The sequence below is a fragment of the Scyliorhinus torazame genome, chromosome 4 (genome assembly GCF_047496885.1).
Source record: "Scyliorhinus torazame isolate Kashiwa2021f chromosome 4, sScyTor2.1, whole genome shotgun sequence".
NCBI lineage: Eukaryota > Metazoa > Chordata > Chondrichthyes > Carcharhiniformes > Scyliorhinidae > Scyliorhinus > Scyliorhinus torazame.
Genome location: NC_092710.1, coordinates 215,522,867 through 215,545,138, shown reverse-complemented (window position 1 = coordinate 215,545,138; position 22,272 = coordinate 215,522,867). Strand labels below are relative to the sequence as shown.

The following is a 22,272-nucleotide window of genomic DNA, read 5'->3' as shown; positions in this document are numbered from 1 at the left end:
AAGTGGGATTGAAAGATGCATTAGGCAGGCACATACTATCATGCTGCCTGTCATGGTATTAGTGACCGCATGGTCTTCATGGGGATGAGGACCTCTGCCAATCAGCTCCTGCCATCTGTTATGTGTTACTGTGGTGCAATATGTTTGAGTGGTGTACCTGCTACCATTGATGCATCTTCTAACACTACTAGGTATTTGTTTGAGGGTGTGATAAAATGAGGTTTCAGTAATGGTTCATACAGATAGTTGTTGAGTGAAGCAGGTCCTGTGAATAAGGCAGTGTGTGAGACTAATAGGATATAGCATTCTGAGGAGACATTCACTGACCATGTGAGATCCTGAAACTTCTTCATCTGCATTGCATGCAGATCTTTTATTGGAGCTAGAATGCTGCCATTGATCACTATGGCTAGCCCCACTGCCATCTCCAGTAAATGGCTGGAGAGTCTCCTGACTCCCTGAGAGAAATCTCTCTCACTCTCTCCTGTGTGCCATCGGAGAACTTTGGTGCATGTTGTCTGGCCTGATTACACCAACATTTCAGTTGCTTTCTCCAGGTTTCCACAAGCACTTTCGGCCCCAGCTGCAGCCAGAATGCAACACATCTTTCAAAAGGTGCAGTTTAAATTAAATAACCCTCACACCAATTTGGGCCTCCTGCTAAGGCATAAAGCCATTCAGCAATGTGGTTAGCACTGGGCTCCATGCCAGTCATTATAGTGAGCAGACATCATGAGGTTGGCATGTTAAATGAGTCACTTTGAATGGGTGCAGGATAATTTCATTGCATTTTCAGCAACTTGTAGGGCAATAATATTTTCAGCTGAAAATGCAGGTAAATTCATGACTAATCATATATGCTGTGAGATGTCTTGCTACAGCCCCATGTTTCTTTTTAAATGCTTAAATCAATCAAGCAATTTTATTTTCTATATGTAAGTTTATGGTGGTTATTATGTAAAGCATAGCTGTTTACAATCCTGAATCATTGCCAAATAGCAATTTAAGCTTTTAATAAGCAGCCATTAAGGAAATTGATTCTGTTTTGATTTATTGGAAGTTGGCAAATAAGTGACAAATTAATTCCATTAGTTTTATTTCAACAGAAACTCAGAATAACATCAATAAATTTGATGTAAAATTTATATGCCCTAAAGGATATAACAATTTTGCACCAGAACTTTTGCATCAGTCTTTTCTAGAGGTTAGTTTGATTTATGTTTCTGAAAATTAACCTGAAATAACAGAAGAATGTATCAATTCATACTTCTGCGTTGTTCACAAAGGGGGCGAGATTCTCCGACCCCCTGCCGGGTCGGAGAATCGTCGGGGGCTGGCGTGAATCCCGCCCCCGCCGGTTGCCGAATTCTCCGGCACTGGAGATTCGGCGGGGGGCGTGAATCGCGCCGCGCCGGTTGGCGGGCCACCCCCCCCCCCCCCCCCCCCCCCCCCGCGATTCTCCGGCGGATGGGCCGAAGTCTCGCTGCTAGAATGCCTGTCCCGCCAGCGTGGATTGAACCACCTACCTTACCGGTGGGACAAGGCGGCGCGGCGGGCTCCGGGGTCCTGGGGGGGGGCGCGGGGCGTTCCGGCCCCGGTGGGTGCCCCCATGGTGGCCTGGCCCGCGATCAGGGCCCACCGATCCGCAGGCGGGCCTGTGCCGTGGGGGCACTCTTTTCCTTCCGCCTTCGCCACGGTCTCCACCATGGCGGAGGCGGAAGAGACTCCCTCCACAGCGCATGCGTGGGGATGCCGTGAGCGGCCGCTAACGCTCACGCGCATGCGCTGCCCGGCAATGTCATTTCCGCGCCAGCAGGCAGGGCAACAAAGGCCTTTTCCGCCAGCTGGCGGGGCAGAAATCAGTCCAGCTCGGGCCTAGCCCCGCAGGGTTAGGGCTCGGCCCCCCAAGATGCGGAGGATTCCGCACCTTTGGGGCGGCCTGATGCCGGACTGATTTGCGCCGTTTTTGGCGCCAGTTGGCGGACATCGTGCCGATACCGGAGAATTTTGCCCGTTATCCTTTCAGAATATCACAGAAAGTGAATCCATAGAATCCCGACAGTGCAGAAGGAGGCCAATCGGCCCATCATGTCTGCACCAGCCCTCTGAATGATCGCTCTACCTAGGTCGATTTCACCCACCGTAACCCTGCGTAGACACTGGGGAGAATGTGCAAACTCCATACCAGGCAGTCACCCAAGGCTGTAATCTAATCCGGGTCCCTGGCACTGAGGCAGCAGTGCTAACCACTGCCACTAACTCACCCAGATTCCTGGATTTCTGCCAATTCACCACATTTATCAGCCAAAATAAACTATAATCTACACAGACATTTATGGAACAAATACACATGCTAGAGATTTTTTTTATTTTGTTCAGTCATTAATATTTTGAGCTTGCAAAGTAAAATAATACAGTCCTGCCAGGCCAATAAATTATACTGGATGAGGAGTAGATAACTATCATCGTTCCTTGGCTGAAAAATATTTTTTGTTAAACATGGTGCACTAAATCACCCTTGTGGAATTTTAAATTTGTGTCCTTTACCTTTTTATCCACTTAAAGTGAGCTATGTGTTTATATTTCTTCAGATTGTCTTTCAAAATGCACTCATCCAGGAAATGCATAGCATAATTTATTTTGATTAGAACAAGTAATGGTTTCTAACACCAATCAAGAACCTTGGAAATGAAATGTCATTTGACATTACCAAGTGTCGCATACATCACATCACCTACTGCAGTTTCTTGGTGATGAAAATTGATTTTCTATTGTCCTTTGACAAAGCTGAGATACAGCAATTATATGTGACTTGACAGCGCATACCCCAGCTTCAGGTTGGGCTTTTAATGATGAAGTCTTGTAAACCTTTATTTGGATACTTGTGGTTTATTATAATTTAAGTCAGTGTATGCTTTTAGCAGATCGAGCATTTCATGAGAGAAAATTAAATTAGGAACAATAGAAAAGGATTGGGTGCAGTAGTTTGTTCAGAATCCTGTCATTTCACAGCTTACCTTATTACTTATTGGTCCCAGCTGGTATGCAAATCCATTAAACACTCCATTTGAGTTCTGAATAGAATGGGATGTCAAAAAAATAACATGCTTCCCATCTGACTTTGACTAAACATAGGCTGAGGTCATGACTGGATTTGAACACAAAGACTGATAAATTTGAGAAGCTAAAGCGACTTGGCTTGGAGCAATGTAGATCAACTGGAATAGGATTACTAGATCAATAGGACATGATATGGGCTAGGATAAGGGCAAAAGATCTAGGGGTGAACTTGAGTTTACAGAGATTGGAGGATGGGATGCCGGCCAGGGGGAGAGCACATAGTTGGAGCCTGGAGATAACAAAAGCATGGACAAGGATTCCACCAGCAAAGGTAGGGGTGAAGATGAGTGACATATTGGAAGTAAAGTAGGTGGGCTTATAGATGAAGAATTTATAGGTGCAAGTTCAGCACCAGGCAGTAATTGGGCTGCGAAAGAAGAGGCAGAGCAGGATTGGAGGCTGGAAAAAGGGTGGAGCTAGGGACTGGAAGCCAGGAAGGGTAGATATTGAGAGCCAAGTAGGGCCCACATGGTGGAGAGGTGGATGGTGGCATGGTGTCAGAGATTGGAAAGGAAGTGTGGGAGACCAAAGGCTGTGTGGAGTTGGGGTACTGGTTGGAGACTGCATGGAGATGAAAATATCAAAGCCTTGGGATGGCAGGGAGAGGGTTGGAGATCAGTGGCCTGTGGGATGTGGAGATGGGGTGGTTAGAGGCGAGGGAGGGAAGTGAGATCAGAGAATGAGGAGGTATCAAAGACCTGGGGTTGCAGGGTAGTGGGTGATCGGCTGCCAAGGGATAGATGGGTAATGAGATCAAAGGCCTCTGGATAGATCAGAGATGTTGTAGTGAGTCTGGGAATGATGGTGGGGAGGTTGGAGGGGAATCCAAAGACTTGAGGCAGGTATCCCATCACAAGGGGTGGCAAGGCAGTTACACTGGATCCAGCAGGCAAATGAAAAGGCATTGAGCTCCTCAATCAGCAATCCTCGCCTTCATTTAGCTGATACATTCCCAATATCTCGGAGACGTAACTGGCCAGAGTTAGACTTAAATTATGGACCAGGAGACCGCCAACTTCATTATAATATTTAAATTGCCAACCCACTTCCTGGGGGCAGTTTGGTTGTTTACCCTAAAAGCCAAAAGTGGGTAGGTTGTGTCAGGATTCTGGGGCGAAATTCTCCGCTATCGGCGCAAAGTCCAACGATCGGCGCAAAAAACGGTGCAAATCCGACCTGCGTCACGCTGCAAAAATCGTCGCGAAGTCTCCGGCCCGAAATGGGCTAGCAGCGACGTGACGGGATCCGCGCTTGCGCAGTGGTTCACGCCGTGCAGCATCATACACGCCGCACGGCGTGACGGCTCATAAGGACGCGCTGCTCCCCCCCACCCGACCGGAACACCCGACCGGAACACCCGACCAGATGGCCGGCCGCCGCTCAGCCCCGAGGTTCCAGTCACGGGATGTGGAGGCACTCCTGGACGCAGTGGAGCAGAGGAGGGAGGCCCTGTATCCCGGGCACGGCCGCAGAGTTGCCCCACGCCACAGCCGGCGTCTGCGGAGGGAGGTGGCAGAGACCGTCACAGCTGTGGCCCTGACACCACGGACAGGCACCCAGTGCCACAAGAAGGTGAACGACCTCGTCAGAGCAGGCAGGGTGAGCCTCCCCCCCCCCTGCCCGATATCCATATCCCCCATCCCCCATATCCCCCCTCCCCCATATCCCCCCTCACCCATATCCCCCCTCCCCCATATCCCCCCTCCCCCATATCCCCCTCCCCCATATCCCCCCTCCCCCATATCCGCCCACCCCCATATCCCCCATATCCCACCCTCCCCCATATTCCCCATCCCCCATATCCCCCCTCCCCCATATTCCCCCTCCCCATATCCCCCATATCCTCCCTCCCCCATATCCCCCTCCCCCATATCCCCCTCCCCATATCCCCCCACCCCCATATCCCCATATCCCACCCTCCCCCATATTCCCCCTCCCCCATATCCCCCCTCCCCCATATCCCCCCTCCCCCATATCCCCCTCCCCCATATCCCCCTCCCCATATCCCCCATATTCCCCCCTCCCCCATATCCCCCCCTCTTATCCCCCATATCCCCCCTCCCCCATATCCCCCCCTCCCCCATATCCCCCCTCCCCCATATCCCCAAGTGAATCCAGCCCTAACCTTAACCTCTGCAATGCACGCGCAACCGATGGTGTGCATTCATATACCTGTCTAACACTGTTGCCTTTTACCCCTGCCACCACAACCCCCCCCCCCCCCCCCCGCCACAGGAGAAACGCGCACACAACAATAGGGAGCATGTGAGGACTGGAGGAGGCCCCGCTGATGAGAGGCCACTGACCGAACACCAGGAAAGGGCCCTGGAACTGGCTGGCGGACCTGAGGACCGGGAGGTTGCTGATGCAGAGGTCGGGGGCGTACTAGCAAGTGAGCCACCGACAGCCCGTCCCCATATCCCCCCTCCCCTATATCCCCCTCCCCCATATCACCTGATCACTGCCTGCGTGTCTAACCATGCATGCTTCATTGTGTATCGCAGGAGCAAACGTCGAGGCACCCATCCCCGCAGATGCAGACCGCCCACAGGATGCCCCTCGGAGGCCACGGGAGACAGAGAGACCCGGACCCTCCGGCATGCGACACCCACAGGATGCCCCTCGCACACCACGGGAGACGGAGAGACCCGGACCCTCCAGCATGCGACGCCCGCAGGATGTCCCTTGGAGACCACGGGAGGCGGAGAGACCTGGAGCAACAGGGAGACGACGCCCCCGTCACGTGCGGGTGCGACGATGCAGGCGTGTGCCACCCAGCGAAGAGAGGGGCAGCCATAGGCCCCCATCACAGCCGAGCCAGGACACCACTACCCAGGACACCACTACCCAGGACACCACTACCCAGGACACCCCTACCCGGGACAGCACTACCCAGGACGACGAAATACCGGACAGTGACACAGAGTGGATGGGTGGAGACGAACCCCCACCCCAATGTGCCATGGACTCAGAGTGGGACGAAGAGCACGACACAACGCCACTGCTGTCAACAACACCCTCCACCATCGCAGAAACACTCACCTCGGTTGGGCACTTTAGTGATGAGGCGTCTGGTACACTCACTGGTGCGCACAACACAGCCGTCCCGGTACAGCAGGTGGAGGTAGGAGCAGCAGAGGGGCCGAGTGGTCGGAGGGCAGCCCAGCCCAAGCGAACATCTGCCGCCCAGATGGATCCCGGGTTCCTGGAGTTACCACACCCACCCATAGATCCGATGCAACCACCGAACCGGAGACGATCGAAGAGGGTGACGGCCGGCTTGCGGCGGCTGCAGTCGCAGATGGAGGAGTCCACCCGCGTCCAGGAGCTGGGAGTGGTGCCGGTCATACGTGCCACCCAGGCCGACACTGCATGGGTGGCGTCCGCGGTGGAGGCAATGGGTGCGACGGTGTCAGACATGGGGAACGGTTTGCGAGGCCTGGGGTTTCCGTGCAGGCGGCGTCTGTGGCCCAGGACATGGCTGCCCTCTCACAGGAGGCCATGAGCCAGTGCCAGCGCCAGATGGCAGAGGCGCTCAATGCCATGGCCCCGTCTCAGCAGGCCATAGCCCAGTCTCAGCAGGCCATGGCCCAGTCTCAGCAGGCCATGGCCCAGTCTCAGCAGGCCATAGCCCAGTCTCAGCAGGCCATAGCCCAGTCTCTGCAGGCCATCGCTGAGGGCATCGGCGCCATTGGCCATGTGCGAGCCGGCGCCGCACAGTCACAGACAGGGTTTGCCAATCCCCTGGGCTCCATGGCTGCAAACCTGCAGACCCCTGTCGATACCAGCACGGGCCTCCAGGACTGGCAGCGCCAGATGTCGGGGGGGCCAGTCCGTTCGCATCCCCCACCCATGTAGAGGCCTGGGGGCCATCGGGCACCCCGAGGGAGGAGGAGGTGCTGTGGTCCGTCCCGGGTCCCCCTGTAGGGGAGGTCCCGGAACACCGCGACACCTCGGACTCCCCCCCTTCCGTCCCAGGTGCATCGGGTGGGCAACGGGCATGACAGGCTGGCAGCTCGCCATCCCAGTCGCCCGGGCCGCAGCCTGGCCCATCTAGGCCACGACGCCCCAGGAAATGGCCGCCAAAGGGATCCCGTGTCAGAGGGCAGGAATCACAGGAGTCCACCTCCAGTTCTGCTGTACCGTCTGGGGAACCACGTAGACGTAGTCATAGGGTCCGTAAGGCCAAACAATTAGACACTGAGTAAGTTGGCACGGGTGCAGGGCACAGATGAGTTTTAGGGGCTAGGGCACGTGCATGAACTCCTTTGGTTATTAAAGTCAATGTTACACCTACAGAAGCTGCCTTTGTGCTTTGTTCAAAGCGTGCGGGGGTGTCATGTACGTTGAGCGCAAGTGTGTGTGTGTGTGTGAGGGGTGGTCTTACCTCAGCCCCAGGTGAGTCTGCCCCTTCCCCCTGGGCCGCCATCAACATCCCCCCGGGCAGAGGACGGGACCGTGCGCTGCAGTGTCACAGCCGCATGCAGGGATGGTCCGGGTGGATGGTGGGACTGTGGCCATGGGTCAGATATAGTCCAACGATGTGGAGCCAGGAGCTCATCGCAGGGCGGGTTGTCATCATCCTCCATGGCCTGCAATAGACACGCGTCCACCGGCAACTGTGTGAGCCCGGCCATTGTGCCGCAGGTGGATCGGCAATTGGGGGGTGGTGTGCATGCAGGTGGGGTGGGTGGGGTTGGGGAGGGGGGTGAGGGTGCTGGGTGGGTGGATGGGTGGGGGGTGCAGGTGGTCGGCTGTTGCCATGGTGTGCGGTCTGTGGCCATACTACCCGATTCCCACGCCCATCTAGTCAAAGAAGCGGGCGGCTATCAGCCTGTCCCGTGCCCGCTGGGCCAGCCGGTAACGGTGGACAGCCACCCGCCTGTGTCTAGCCCGTCTGCCCTGACCATAGCCCCCATCCCCCTCATCTGGGGAGGACTGGGCCTCTTCCTGCTGCTCCTCCACTCCGCCCTCCTCTGCCTGCGGCACATCGCCCCTCTGCTGGGCTTTGTTGTGCAGGACGCAGCACACCACAATGATGCGGCCGACCCTATCTGACCGATACTGGAGGGCGCCCCCAGAGAGGTCCAGGCACCTGAAACGCATCTTCAGCACGCCAAAGCACCTCTCTATCACTCCCCTTGTCGCTACATGGGCATCATTGTAGCGGTTCTCCGCCTCATTGCGTGGCCTCCGTATAGGCGTCATCAGCCACGATCGCAATGGGTAGCCCCTGTCGCCCAGCAACCAGCCCCTCAGCCGGGGATGGCGTCCCTTGTACATGCCGGGGATGCATGACCGCGACAACACGTATGAGTCGTATACACTGCCCGGGTACCGGGCGCAGACGTGCAGGATCATCATGCGGTGGTCGCAGACCACCTGTAGGTTCATCGAATAGGTCCCCTTCCTATTGGTGAACACGGCCCTGTTATCTGCAGGTGGCCGCACGGCGACGTGCATCCCGTCAATCGCGCCCTGGACCATGGGGAACCCGGCCACGGCAGAGAAGCCCACGGCCCGGGCATCTTGGCTGGCCCGGTCCACAGGGAAGCGGATGTAGCGGTGCGCCATGGCATATAGGGCGTCTGTCACTGCCCGGATGCACTGGTGCACCGATGTCTTCGATATGCCGGACAGGTCCCCACTCGGTGCCTGGAATGACCCCGTTGCATAAAGGTTCAGGGCCACCGTAACCTTGACGGACACGGGGAGAGGGTGTCCCCCGCCAGTGCCACGCGGTGACAGGTGTGCCAGCAGGTGGCAGATGTGTGCCATGGTTTCCCGCCTCATCCGGAGTCTCCTCCTGCATTCCCGGTCCGTGAGGTCCTGGTATGACTAACGGGGCCGGTACACACGGGGCACCCTCGGGTGCCTCCATTGCCGTGGGGCCGCGACGTCCTCCTCCCCCTCCTCGTCCTGTCGGTCAGGTGTCCCTCCAGCCTGGGCGGCTGCCGCCTACCCCTCTGCGGCAGCCTGTGCCGCCTCTCTGGCACGCTCCTCCTCCTCCTCCTCATCCAGGGCAACATAGACATTAGCGGCTGCCGCCACGGCGGCCAACATCGCTGGATGATCGGAAAACATGACGGCCTGGTGGGGGGGAGGGGAACGACGACATGTCATCATTGCCCATACCCCCTCCTCCCCCCAGCCAGGTGGCATGGACCGCATGGGTCCAATGTTGGAGGCTGGCACCTGGCCAGGTGGACCAACTCACTTGCCCTCACACCCCCCTCCCCGGCACGGGCCCCCCCCCCCCCCCATCCTCCTCCCCGGCACGGACCCCATCCTCCTCCCCGGCACGGACCCCATCCTCCTCCCCGGCACGGGCCCCCCATCCTCCTCCCCGGCACGGACCCCCCATCCTCCTCCCCGGCACAGACCCCATCCTCCTCCCCGGCACGGACCCCCCATCCTCCTCCCCGGCACAGACCCCATCCTCCTCCCCAGCACGGACCCCCCCCCCATCCCCCTCCCCGGCACGGACCGCCCATCCTCCTCCCCGGCACGGACCCCATCCTCCTCCCCGGCACGGACCCCATCCTCCTCCCCGGCACGGGCCCCCCATCCTCCTCCCCGGCACGGGCCCCCTCCCCATCCCCCTCCCCGGCACTGACCCCCCCTCCCGGCACTCCCCCGGAGCCCAGCCCACTCTAACCACCCCCCCGCCGCACACACACACACACACACAACCCTACACACACCTCTCCCCACACATTCAGACTGCGGCCACGCCATCGCCTGTCCAGCGGCCAACCCCCCAGGCCGTCACCCATCTCCACGCTGGTCGGCGTGAACCTGGAGCACAGGTTCACGCCGATGAAAAGGAGGTTTGATTTACGTCGACTTGAACGGTCATCACGTCGACGGGACTTCGGCCCATCCGGACGGGAGAATATCGGCAGGCCCAAAATCGACTGCCTTGCGCCCACCCGTGCCATTCTCCGACGTCTGTGGCGCCATTAACGCCCCGCCGACTTTCCTCTCTTCGGAGACTTCGGCAACCGGCGGGGGCGGGATTCACGGCGGCCAACGGCCATTCTCTGACCCACTGGGGGGTCGGAGAATGACGCCCCAGATATTTAACACACCTCCCTCCCAACACAATCTCACCTGTTTTTGCGGTTAAACGTATCCCAATATATCGGTTTTGCACTGAAAATGATTCACAAAGACCCACAATATTATTTCCAGGAAATATATAGAGAAGGTAGCCAAGATGTGGAGATGCCGGCATTGGACTGGAGTGAGTACAGTAAGAAATCTTACACCACCAGGTTAAAGTCCAACAAGTTTATTTGGAATCACTAGCTTTCAGAGCGTAGCTCCTTCATTAGGTGATCAGATACCCTGATGAAGGAGCTGCGCTCCGAAAGCTAGTGATTCCAAATAAAATTGTTGGACTTTAATCTGGTGGTGTCAGACTTCTTACTATATAGAGAAGAGCAAATTCAAACATGTTATCATATTTTCACCTCTGGATTATCAGTTTAGTAAGGCTACTAGGCAAGTGGTCTAAACTACAGAAAAGATAATCCTCATGAATGTCTTAAAACAACCGATAGCTGGCTGGATGAATATACTTTACAGAAAGCTCTGCATGGGATTAGTCTTTGTTGGAAATAGTCCAGAGTCACACCCAGCTTCCAATGGGTTCCTATCTCTTTTACTGTGTCATAATATCGAGTGACCATCGAAATGCGCTTCCCTCAGTTTATGGAGAAATCCCAATCCAACTATAGAATCCCTACAGTGCAGAAGGAGGCCATTACAACCACCTTCTGAAAGTGCACCCTCACAATGGCCACAAATGTCTGAGGGCGTCCGGTCATTTAGAAAACCTGATACCCCAGCAGTAAAATCAAAGGGATGGATGTGGCCATCCTCAATCACCAGTCCACCAGGTGTTGGCACTCCACAGTGCACACCTTAAAAAGGCTGTTCCACGGCAGAGGAAGCAGGGAATTAGCAAAGCTCACCCCAAACAAAGAGCACATGCACCGTTGCTGCTACAACCCTCCTTGGCACACATCCCTCTTGGAGTATAAGCCTTACCATCAGCTAGCCCACCCCTGAGGATCACAAGATGTCCACTGTGCCCCTGATCCCATCCAACCTACCCCCAGCCAGGAAACCAGAACAGCCATCTGTCTCAACTGTGTAAAACCCAGGCTCTACATCACACTGCAGCTAAGTCCCAACAGGCATATCCCCCATCTGGGCACACCAGACTCTTAGCATGGAGATGAATGCTGCACAGTATGAACGTCTCTACCACACAACCAATTGCCAGCCTCCTGCTGGGGGAGCATAAGGCTCACCCAGTGAGAGGACCCACAGTAGACCCCATTGGGAGAAACAAGACAGCAAACAAGACCGCGGCCACAACCAATCACTAACATCAGTTGTGGCAGCCACCGGTACCAGTGTTGGCAGGGATGTGTGGTGAGGATAGAGGCTTTCACATCACATGATGGGGGCCAGTCACTGATGGGGACAGGGATGTCTTTCAGACTACATCTCCGGGGATGGGTGGGCCACACAACAGCAGTAGTACAACTCAGGGTGACCGTGTAAACTGGTGACATTGGATGATCAAGGTTATCCTCAGCTCGCTGACCTCTGTATCTCCTGCCCCCCCCCCCCCACCCCCCCCCCCCCCCCCCCCACCCCTCACCCCCACTCCCTCTCCCTGCAGAGATATGTATTTTGGTTTAGAGCCAGCTATTCTCATTATTTACCTGCCTGCTGTTGCGGTTGCATGGTGACAAGAGCGCCAGGGATGGCCCAGGGAGGGCCTTGCAGGAGGAGCCTGCCCCAGAAGAACAGGGGCCAGCCGGTGAGGCTCAGGTGCTGGCTATCCAACAGGCTGAAGAGGTGGTGCGAAGGAGGCACCACATCCAGCCACGTGTATACCGCCAACGCCTGTCCTTTGAGGAGTTGCCAGACCACATGTGCCGCCGCCGACTGCGACTCACCAGGGAGACCGTGCGCCACCTGTGCCGGATTGGGGTGCACCTGGTACCGTGAGGGTATGGAGGACACCCACTCCCAGGGGTGCACCTGGTACCGTGAGGGTATGGAGGACACCCACTCCCAGTAGCTGTCAATGTGATGATTGTCCTGAACCTTTTTGCCTCTAGTACATTCCAGCACTCTAGCGGGGACCTGTGTGGGATCTCTCAATTGACCACACGCAGATGCATCCGTGCTGTCATTGATGCTCCATGCGCCCGGGCATCAGACTACATCACCTGCAACAGTTTCTGGCTCTGCTTCTGCATCTGCAGCAGTAATGGGATAATCTTTTCCAGAAGTGCAACAGTTGTTTCTTGGCATTAGGCAACCCTCTTGACTGTCCAGTCCCTTAGCACCTCCTGCCTCCACCTGATGTGCTGCAGCATGTATGCGGTGCTCACCAGAGGATGCCCTAGGAGCATGAACACAATAATCCACCAAGGTGATGGTCTCTGTGATGGTGAATGTATCTGCCCACTGAGGGTCTGAATGAGGGACAGTGGACCTGGATGGTCTGAAGGGGATCCTGCCAGATAAAAGACATAGGATGAGATCTTGGGAAGAACTGAGGCGAAATTCTCCGCTATCGGCGCGATGTCCGCCGACTGGTGCCCAAAACGGCGCAAATCAGTCGGGCATCGCGCCGCCCCAAAGGTGCGGAATGCTCCCCATCTTGGGGGGCCGAGCCCCAACCTTAAGGGGCTAGGCCCGCGCTGGACGAATTTCCACCCGCCAGCTGGCGGAAAAGGCCTTTGGTGCCCCGCCAGCTGGCGCGGAAATGACATCTCCGGGCGGCGCATGCGCGGGAGCGTCAGTGGCCGCTGATGGCATTCCCGCACATGCGCAGTGGAGGGAGTGTCTTCCGCCTCCGCCATGGTGGAGACCGTGGCGAAGGCGGAAGGAAAAGAGTGCCCCCACAGCACAGGCCCGCCCGCGGATCGGTGGGCCCCGATCGCGGGCCAGGCCACCGTGGGGGCACCCCCGGGGCTAGATCGCCCCGCGCCCCCCCAGGACCCCGAAGCCCGCCCGCGCCGCCTTGTCCCGCCGGTAAGGTAGGTGGTTTAATCTACGCCGACGGGGCAGGCATTTTAGCAGCGGGACTTCGGCCCATCCGGGCCGGAGAATCGGGGGGGGGGGGGGGGCCGCCAACCGGCGCGGCGCGATTCCCGCCCCCGCCGAATCTCCGGTGCCAGAGAATTTGGCAACCGGCGGGGGCGGGATTCACGCCAGCTATAGGGACATTTGTGTTACATAGAAACATAGAAAATAGTTACAGGAGTAGGACATTAGGTCCTTCAAGCTACACCACTAATCAATATGATCATGGCTGATCATGCAAATTCAGTATCCCACTCCCGCTTTCTCTCCATCTCCCTTGATCCCTTAGCCGCAAGGGCCACGTCCAGCTCCCTCGTGACTATATCCAACTAACTGGCCCCAACAGATTTCTGTGGTTCAGAATTCCACAAGTTTACAACTCTCTAGAGAAGAAGTTCTTCCTCATCTCAATTCTGAATGGCTGTGACCCCCAGTTCTTGACGTCCCCAACATCGGGAATATTCTTCCCACATCTAGCCTGTTCAGTCCGGTCAGGATTTTATATATTTCTATGAAATCCCCTCTCATTCTTCTAAATTCCAACGAGTACAAACCCAGTCGATCCAGTCTTTCTTCATATGTCAGTCCTGTCATTCTGGGAATTTGTCTGGTGAACCTTCGCTGGACACCCTCAATAGCAAGACTGTCCTTCCTCAAACTAGGAGACCAAAACTGCACACAAGGTGTCGCCTCACCAAGGACCTATATAAATGCAGCAAGACATCCCTACTCCTATACTCAAATCCTCTTGCTATGAAGGCCAGCATGCCTAATCCACCTAACCTGCACATCTTTGGACTGTGGGAGGAAACCGGAGCACCCGGAGGAAACCCACGCACACACGGGGAGGATGTGCAGACTCCTCACAGACAGTGACCCAAGCCGGAATCGAACCTGGGACCCTGGAGCTGTGAAGCAATTGTGCTATCCACAATGCTACCGTGCTGCCCTGTGTGATGGATTGGGCGGTGTTCACGACTCTGTAGTTTCTTACGGTCTACGGCCGATCAGTTGCCATACCAGGCTGTTTTTTGACACTAGTAATCAGGCTTGTGAATTCAACTTTTGAAGTGAGGCCCAGTTGTGGGCCACCCGAATGCCCAGATAGCGGAAGCTTGTATTAGGAAGGCAAAAAGGTAACGTTCCCAATTCGGCTTACTTCCCGGTGGGGGTTAACTGGGAAACATTCACACTTGCCTAAATTAAATTTCTACCCAGAGAAGGAGCCGAAGTTGTTGAGCAGCCTATTTATACTGAAGATGGAGGGAGTTGGGTCTAATATGAAGAGGTAGGTCATCCGCACAGAGAGGCACCCGATGCCCCATCTCCACTAATGCCCTTCCACTGACCCGAGGATCTCACTGCTGCAGAGAGAGGATTGCCAGGGCGATCAACAGTGGAGAAGGTGAGAAGCCCTGCCTAGAGCTCCTATTCAAAGGAAAATAATCAGAGTAGAAAGTGTTCTTATGAATACTTGGCAGAGGGGCATTATTTAACATGGCGAATTCAGGAATCAAATTTATGACCAAATCCAAAGCTCTCGTAAATCTCAAATAAATGCTGCCACTTTTAGCATCAAGAGATACTATGACCTCAGGTTCAGGTACTGGAGAGTGGGAAACACTTAAGAGGCAACATTTATTTGCCGACAATTGTTAGCCTTTCACAAAGCCTGTTTGATGGGGCATCGGGTGTACGTTTGCTTGGGAGGCAGGGCTCCAACCAGAGTACCAGCAACTTAGGAAGCAGCTTGATGCCGCATTCAAAAGTGAGATAGGACTGTATAAACCACACTCTGTCAGATCCTTGTCCCTCTTACGGAGCAAGTAAATAGAAGCATGAGTAATGTTTGGAGGCAGTGACCACGGGAATCATTGAACACGGCCAATAATAAAGGTACAGGTTGCTCCGAGAAAGTCTAATAAAATTCAGTCGGAAAACCATCCGGACAAGGTGCCTTGCCAGACTGCACCAGCCCAATACATTTTAAAATCTCGTCGGGGCACAACGGAGTCTCCAACTCACTGCTCTTATCCACCTCGACAGTTGGGATGGGTAGACTGCCCAGGAAGTCGGACAGGCGGAACTCCGATCCATAAAGATTGCGATAAAAAGATTTAAAAGCCGCTTTGACCTGGGAAGGGAGGGAAATGAGGTTGCCGACCGGATTGAGTATCTGCGGGACCTCAAAGGAGGCCGATTCCCCCCCACCCCCCACATAAGGACTGCCTTAAGAGCCTCCAGCAGCATGGAAGGGGAGATTGAATCGGATCTATTACATTTTATAAAGTCGTTATGGAGGTGGATATGCTCACTAATCATCCAACAATGTAGTATCTAATCTCCAGTGCGGAACACGGTCCAAAATAACAATTGCTGAGTATTCAGCCGCTGCCACCAAAGGGAGGAGAACCCTATCCAAAAGAAATCAATATTGGAATATGAATGGTGATCATTTTGAGGGGAAAAAAAGTCTCTTATCGTTCGAGTACAACCCCCCCCCCCCCCCCCCGACCCTCCCCCACCTCACCTGAGTCATAAAAGCAGACAAAGCCCCAGCCATCCCAGATGGAACAAGAGCTTTACGTTTGGAATCGTCCAATATAGGATACAAAACACAGTTCAGGACACCACCTAAAATAAGCTGATGTGAGTCAAAGTTGGGAGGGAGGCTAACAGGGAATTAATACAATTCGTATCATCCCAGTTGGGGGCATAAACATTGACCATGATTAGCAGGGTGTTTGACAGTCACAAACAGTAACATATTGGCTATTGGGGTCAGCTATAATCTGAGAAGAGGAAAACTGAACTCTTTTATTAATTAAAATACCCATACCCCTGGCCCTACCATCGAAACCGGAATGAAAACCCTGCCCAACCACGTCCCCCTTGCACAGCCTGGTCTGATCTCTGATACGCAAGTGGATCTCCTGCAATAAGACAACATTGGAGTTTAAACTCTTAAAATGGGAAAATACCCTCAACCTTTTCCTGGGCCATTCAAACCTCTAAAATTCCGGATGACCAAACGGATTGAAGATCTCCAACCACCCCTTAATCCTGAGGAGGCAGTGACGTAATGGTATTGTCACTAGATTAGTAATCCAGAGACCCAGGATAATGCTCTGGGGACATGGGTTCCAATCCCACCAGGGCAGATGGTGGAATTTGAATTCAATAAAAATCTGGAACTAAAAGTCTAATAACGACCATGAAACCATGGGTTGATTGTTGCAAAAAAAACATCGGTTCACGAATGTCTTTTAGGGAAGGAAATCTGTCATCCTTATCTGGTCTGGCCTACATATGACTCCAGACCCACAGTAATGTGGATGACTCTTAAATGCCCTCAGGGGATGGCAACAAATGCTGACCCAGCCAGCGACGCCCACATCCTCAAAATTTTCCTCAAAAGTGAATCTAAGGCGAGCTGGATAGGCCATCCCGAAACTGACTCCACTCTTATACAGGGTGGCTTTCATTCCATTAAACGGGGCTCTTTTTTTCGCTAGCTCCGCACTCCACAGCCTAATGGAGTGACCTTCCCAGTTGAAGGTGCTCCCTTGGCCATCGAAGAATCCTCTCTTCTTAAACTGTGGAATCTAATGATCACCTCATGAGGTGGGTTATCAGAACAAGGCTTGGATCGAAGTGAGTGATTGGCCCGGTCTAATCCAGGTGGGGATGCAAATCAAATCTCACCCACCATTTTAAGGAACACGTCCAAGAAATATTCCATGGATAACCCCACAATCCGGATGTTCTGCCTCCGAGACCTGTTTTCCAAGTCATTCAGCTTACCAAAATCCGATCGGACTCCAGTGCAGCAATCCGATCACTGAGGTTTGTTAGAGCTGCCTCCATACACTTAATCATGACTCCATGGGCTTCAACAGTCTTACTAGAGTTTTCCACAACCAAGGCCAAGGCCTCTTCGATTGATCTTTTAAGATCTTCTGACATGTTTCACGAACTCTTTCATCAAAATACTATGGTTCATCAAAATGTGGAGGCATCTCCACATCAAAATACTAGTGAGAGTCCCGGCCATTAGTGGAGTGGATGGAGAGAAAGAAGCCAATTCTGCCATCTTGTGCCCTGAGAGGCTTCAGACTCCCTCAACGAGTTTCTGCTGAAATCTTTCTTGGCTTTGTTTCTTCTGGGCATCTCAACAAAGAGAGAACACTACCCCGATAAGTTTCATGAGTTTCCAAGAAGTAAACGACCCGTGGCGCCAAGAAAAAGGGCAAAAAGGTCACAGTTCTCCAGCAGGAGCCATATCTTCCCCTTACTGCGCCACTGGAAGTCCACATGTCGGTGAAGACTCGATGGGTTGCATGACCTCCTTCTGTACTATGAAGTCACTGAAGACTAACATGCAGGTGCAGCAAGCTATTAGGAAGGGTAATTGACTGTTAGCCTTTATCACAAGAAAATTTGAGTACAGGAATAGTGAAGTTTTGCTTCAATTGTATAGAAACTTGATTAGAGTGCACCTGGAGTACTGTGTGTAGTTTCTCCGTACCTCCAAAAGAATATTATTGACACAGCGGGAGTGCAACAAAGATTCATCCGACTTGTTCCATGGATGGGGAGACTGTCTTATGAAGAAAGATTAGGTTATCTCGGGGGTAGTGCACGTGAATTTGGATACGGAGCCCCGAGAAGCCATTTTCGGGGTGTCGGACTGGCTCAGGTAACAGGCAGGTGTGGGGCAGATGTTTTTAGCCTTCGTCTCGCTGATTGCATGGTGTTGGGTCCTGTTGGGGTGGAGGTCAGCTTCTCCATCCTGTGACATTGCTTGGCGGGGGAGATCCACTTGAATTTTCCTTTGACTCTCAAGAAGGTGATGTTTCAGCTGAAGGGGATGAAGGAAGGGTTTCACAATTCATGGGGACTGTTTATTATGCAATTCCGAGAATTGGTTGCCATTGAACATTATGGGAGAGAAGGGGGTTCCGGTAGGCGTTATTGTTGTCTTTTATTACACTGTTTACGGATTGACTGTTAATTTCTGTTTTTTACCTGGAACGTACGGGTGGATGTTTTGATCTGTATATTGAGCGAGGTGCGGTTTGTGTGTGGGGGCTTGTTATCGTATTTGTTTTTGTTTGTTACTTCTTTGGTTGTTTATCGATGAAAATGTTGAAAATGAGGAGAATAAAAAGATTTTTTTTTTTTAAATGAAGAAAGATTGGGCAAACTGGGCCAATATTCTGTAGCGGTTGAAGAATCAGAGGTGATCTCATTGAAATCTACAAAATAATTAAAGGAATAACTTGGGCGGGGGTGGGGGGGGATGGAGTGCGGTGCCACTTTGGACCGAGATAGGAGAAATTTATTTGCACAGGTGGTTGTGAATCTTTGGAATTTTCTACTCCAGGGGGCTGTGGAAACTCAGTCATTGAGTATGTTTAAGGTAAAGATTGATAGATTTCTGATTAACGATAACATAAAGGGTTATGTGGATAGTGTATAAATGGCATTGAATGGTCCAGTCAACCATGATAATATTGAATGGTGGAGCAGACTCAAAGGGCTGAATGGGCTACTCTTGTTCCTGTGTTCCCCAGAAGAATGTCACGCAGCTGCTCGGTGACATCCTTGACCCTGGCACCATGGAGGCAATGTACTATCCTGGAGTCACATCCATGGTAGCAGAAATACCTGTCTATTCTCCTAAGTATTGGATCTCCTATCACTATTGCCCTTCCTTTCTTTATCCTCCCTGTACAACCGAACCATTCTTGGTCCAGAAACGTGGCTCTGACTGCACTCCCCTGACGAATTGGTGTCCTCAAGTGTCCAAAATGGAAAACGATAAGTGAGCGAGACCCTAGGGAACTCCTGCACTAACTACCTGGCAGTCACCCATCCCCTTTCTGACTCCATGCTCCTAACCTGTGGTGTGAACATTTCTCTGAGTGTGCTATCCATGTTGCTCTGAACCTCTCGGATGCGCCACAGTGACTCCAACCATCGCTTCAACTCCAAAACCCAGAGCTGTTTCTGCTGCAGGCAGAACATCCTGCACATGTAGTCATCTAGGTCAGCAGTAGTGTCCACACCTTCCACATATTACAGAGCATGCATTCCACACGACCAAGATGCGATGCCATGAGTTAACGTTACTTCCCTATAATTAATTTCATTTTACTTTGATTTCTTATTCTATTTGTTTTTCTGGCCTTGACTCCCCCTTATTCCTGGTGTTTCTTACTCATATCCAAGTAGCTACATCTTTAAAATTAAAACATTTTTTAAATGTACAGCTATTTTAAAGCATTCCCTGATAGCAGTTTCTTACCAACCAATGAACTTGCAGTTTTCCTGTGATGTGAATGTTGTGATTTTTTTTTCAAACTGTTCCAAAGACGAGGTCTGTGCGCCGCTCCGAGGTCTGTGCGCAACTGCTCCTGTTCTAGATTTAAAATAATTCCTATGTATACCACACCTCTTTCCCCTGTGCACAAACTTCCAATGGGAGCCTAATTTTCTCCTCACTCTGTCTCTGTCTCACTTCGGGGTAGTCATCCGGCTCCAAACGCACCCCTTATTCTCGTCTTTTCTGAATCACAATTATAGTTCAAAAGTGCTTGATTAGCTGTGAAGCAATTTGAGATGTCTTCTGGATGAAAGGCACTACATAAATGCAAGACATTCTTTTTGTCATGACAGCTGCCTGGGAAGTGGATCCTGATGTGTAAAATCGGATGTAGATGGTTGCAATGTAGAGATGGTCAGATCTTTTATTATGCCACTCGCTGGTGCAAGGGTCCACATCATCTCATTTGGAAAAATATATAATTTCCTAATTATTGGGAATCCTGCTACCTTAAAATGGCAAAAGCCTCTCTTGCTACTATCAGTTGTCCTTTTGCGAGGGGGAGGGGAACGGGGTGGAGTAACTCAGTTGCATGAGCGACCAAGTAGTTACCTCACACACCATGGATAACTGACTGTTTATGTTGGCAATGTCCTCAGTGCCACTACAAATTGTCCCTAAGTGTAAAGTTTTTTAAAAAATGTTTTTATTGGAATTTTCAATTTTATAGGGTGACAGTATTGTGAGTGATATTTACAATTCATACAGTTTCTTATTTACATTCATTTTTCTTGGTATATCTTCTCCCCAGCCCCCCCCCCCCCCCCCACCTGCCGCCCCCCCACCCCCCCCCCCCCCACACCTTGATATCCCCCGTTTCTGCCCTGGGTGTTCGATCACTGAGCTCCTGTTCTTTGTTTTGTTCTTTTTTCCCCACACCTTCTGTGGTTTTTGGTGCAGGCCTTGTAGGTTCAGGGGGAGGGGCTTCCTTCCCCCTCTCCTTCCCCTTCCCCTCCTTCATGCTTCTCCCTGTGGTTCCTCCTCATTTCCTCCCCCCTTTGTACCTCCTTGTATTGTGTGTTCTTGGCTGCTCTCCCCCATCTCTCTCTCATCGCTGTTGGCCTCGAACAGTCAAGAATTAATGTGTCCTTCACAGCCACTAGTACTACCCAGCCACCGTATTCCTTAACAAACTGGAGCCACAGGCACTGCTTTACTGCAGGAGATCATGGGGATACGATAAAAAACCTCTTCACCCACATGGTGGCAGGTGCCTGAAATTCACTCCCTCATTTGGCAGTGGAGGCAGAAACCTTCACCTCATTTAAAAGGTACCCAATCTGCATCTGAAGTGCTGTAATCTACAAGGTTACGGACCAGATGCTGGAAGGTGGGACGAGAATGGGTGGCTAGTTCGTTTTCATTTTGAACATTTGGTCGGAACAGACACAATGGGCTGAATGGCCTCTTTCTATGCTGTAACTTTTCGATGGTCCTATAATTCTATGGTGTCACTCTATTGTAACATTCCATTCTAATTGTTGCATGCAAAATCTTATGCTTTTACTAATAGTGTTCCCTGCTTGTCTCCATATCTCACCTAAAGCGACACTAATTAGTTAACCTCATAAAATTACACAAATGTGCCCTTTCATTTAAATCTGCCTAAAACTTACTTCAGGCCATTCAAGTCTACACTGCAGCCATATGGGGAAATTTAGGCTAATAAAATGCACACTTTGATTTATGCGATTTATGTCACTTTCATTTTTTTGTTGTTATTTGCTGCTTCTTACATTGCTTTGATTCTGAGCCTACTGTTGTAGTTTTCGTTCAATGACAAATGACTTACGGGTAGGCTGAACACACTGCAGAACAGAAGTGTCCACGGCTTAGTCTTTGTAAACTCCTTCGGCGTGTATTCTGGAAGTCTTGAGGAATGCCTACCAAGATCACGTTAAATTGGACATGTCTTAAGCTACTGATGCAGGCAGATTGCAGTGTACTCATTTTGGATTTACCCCCCAATGTGGAAATAGCACCATGAACAATCTTTTTGAACAGTAAGAAGTCTGACAACACCCGATTAAAGTCCAACAGGTTTGTTTCGAATCACTAGCTTTTGAAGTGCAGCTCCTTCCTCAGGTGAATGAAGAGGTGGGTTCCAGAAACACAAAATAGACAAAGTCAATGATGCAGGATGATACTTTGAATGTGAGTCATTGCAGGTAATTCAGTTTTTACAGGTCCAGACGGAGCGACTGGAGAGAGGGATAATCACAGGTTAAAGAGGTGTGAATTGTCTCAAGCCAGGACAGTTGGTAGGATTTTGCAAGCCCAGGCCAGATGGTGGGGGGTGAATGTAATGCGACATGAATCCAAGGTCCCGGTTGAGGCCATATTCATGTGTGTGGAACTTGGCTGTCAGTTTCTGCTCAGCGATTCTGCATTGTCGCACGTCCTGAAGGCCGCCTTGGAGAACGCTTATGCAAAGATCAGAGGCTGAATGCCCTTGACTGCTGAAGTGTTCCCCGATTGGAAGGGAGCATTCCTGCTTGGTGATTGTCATGCGATGTCCGTTCATCCGTTGGCGCAGCGTCTGCATGGTCTTGCCAATGTACCATGCCTCGGGACAGAACACGTCAGCCTGTACTGCTTTACAAACTATGTACCAGCAGACGGTTACAGAACATAGCTTCTCATTTGTG

The 22,272-nt window shown here is 52.3% G+C and overlaps 1 protein-coding gene across 2 annotated transcripts in view; it reads left to right on the top strand.

The window, feature by feature from the left end:
- Window positions 1-22,272, top strand: part of nkain2 (sodium/potassium transporting ATPase interacting 2) — an 851,703-nt gene that overhangs the window by 767,047 nt on the left and 62,384 nt on the right. The window lies entirely within an intron of this gene.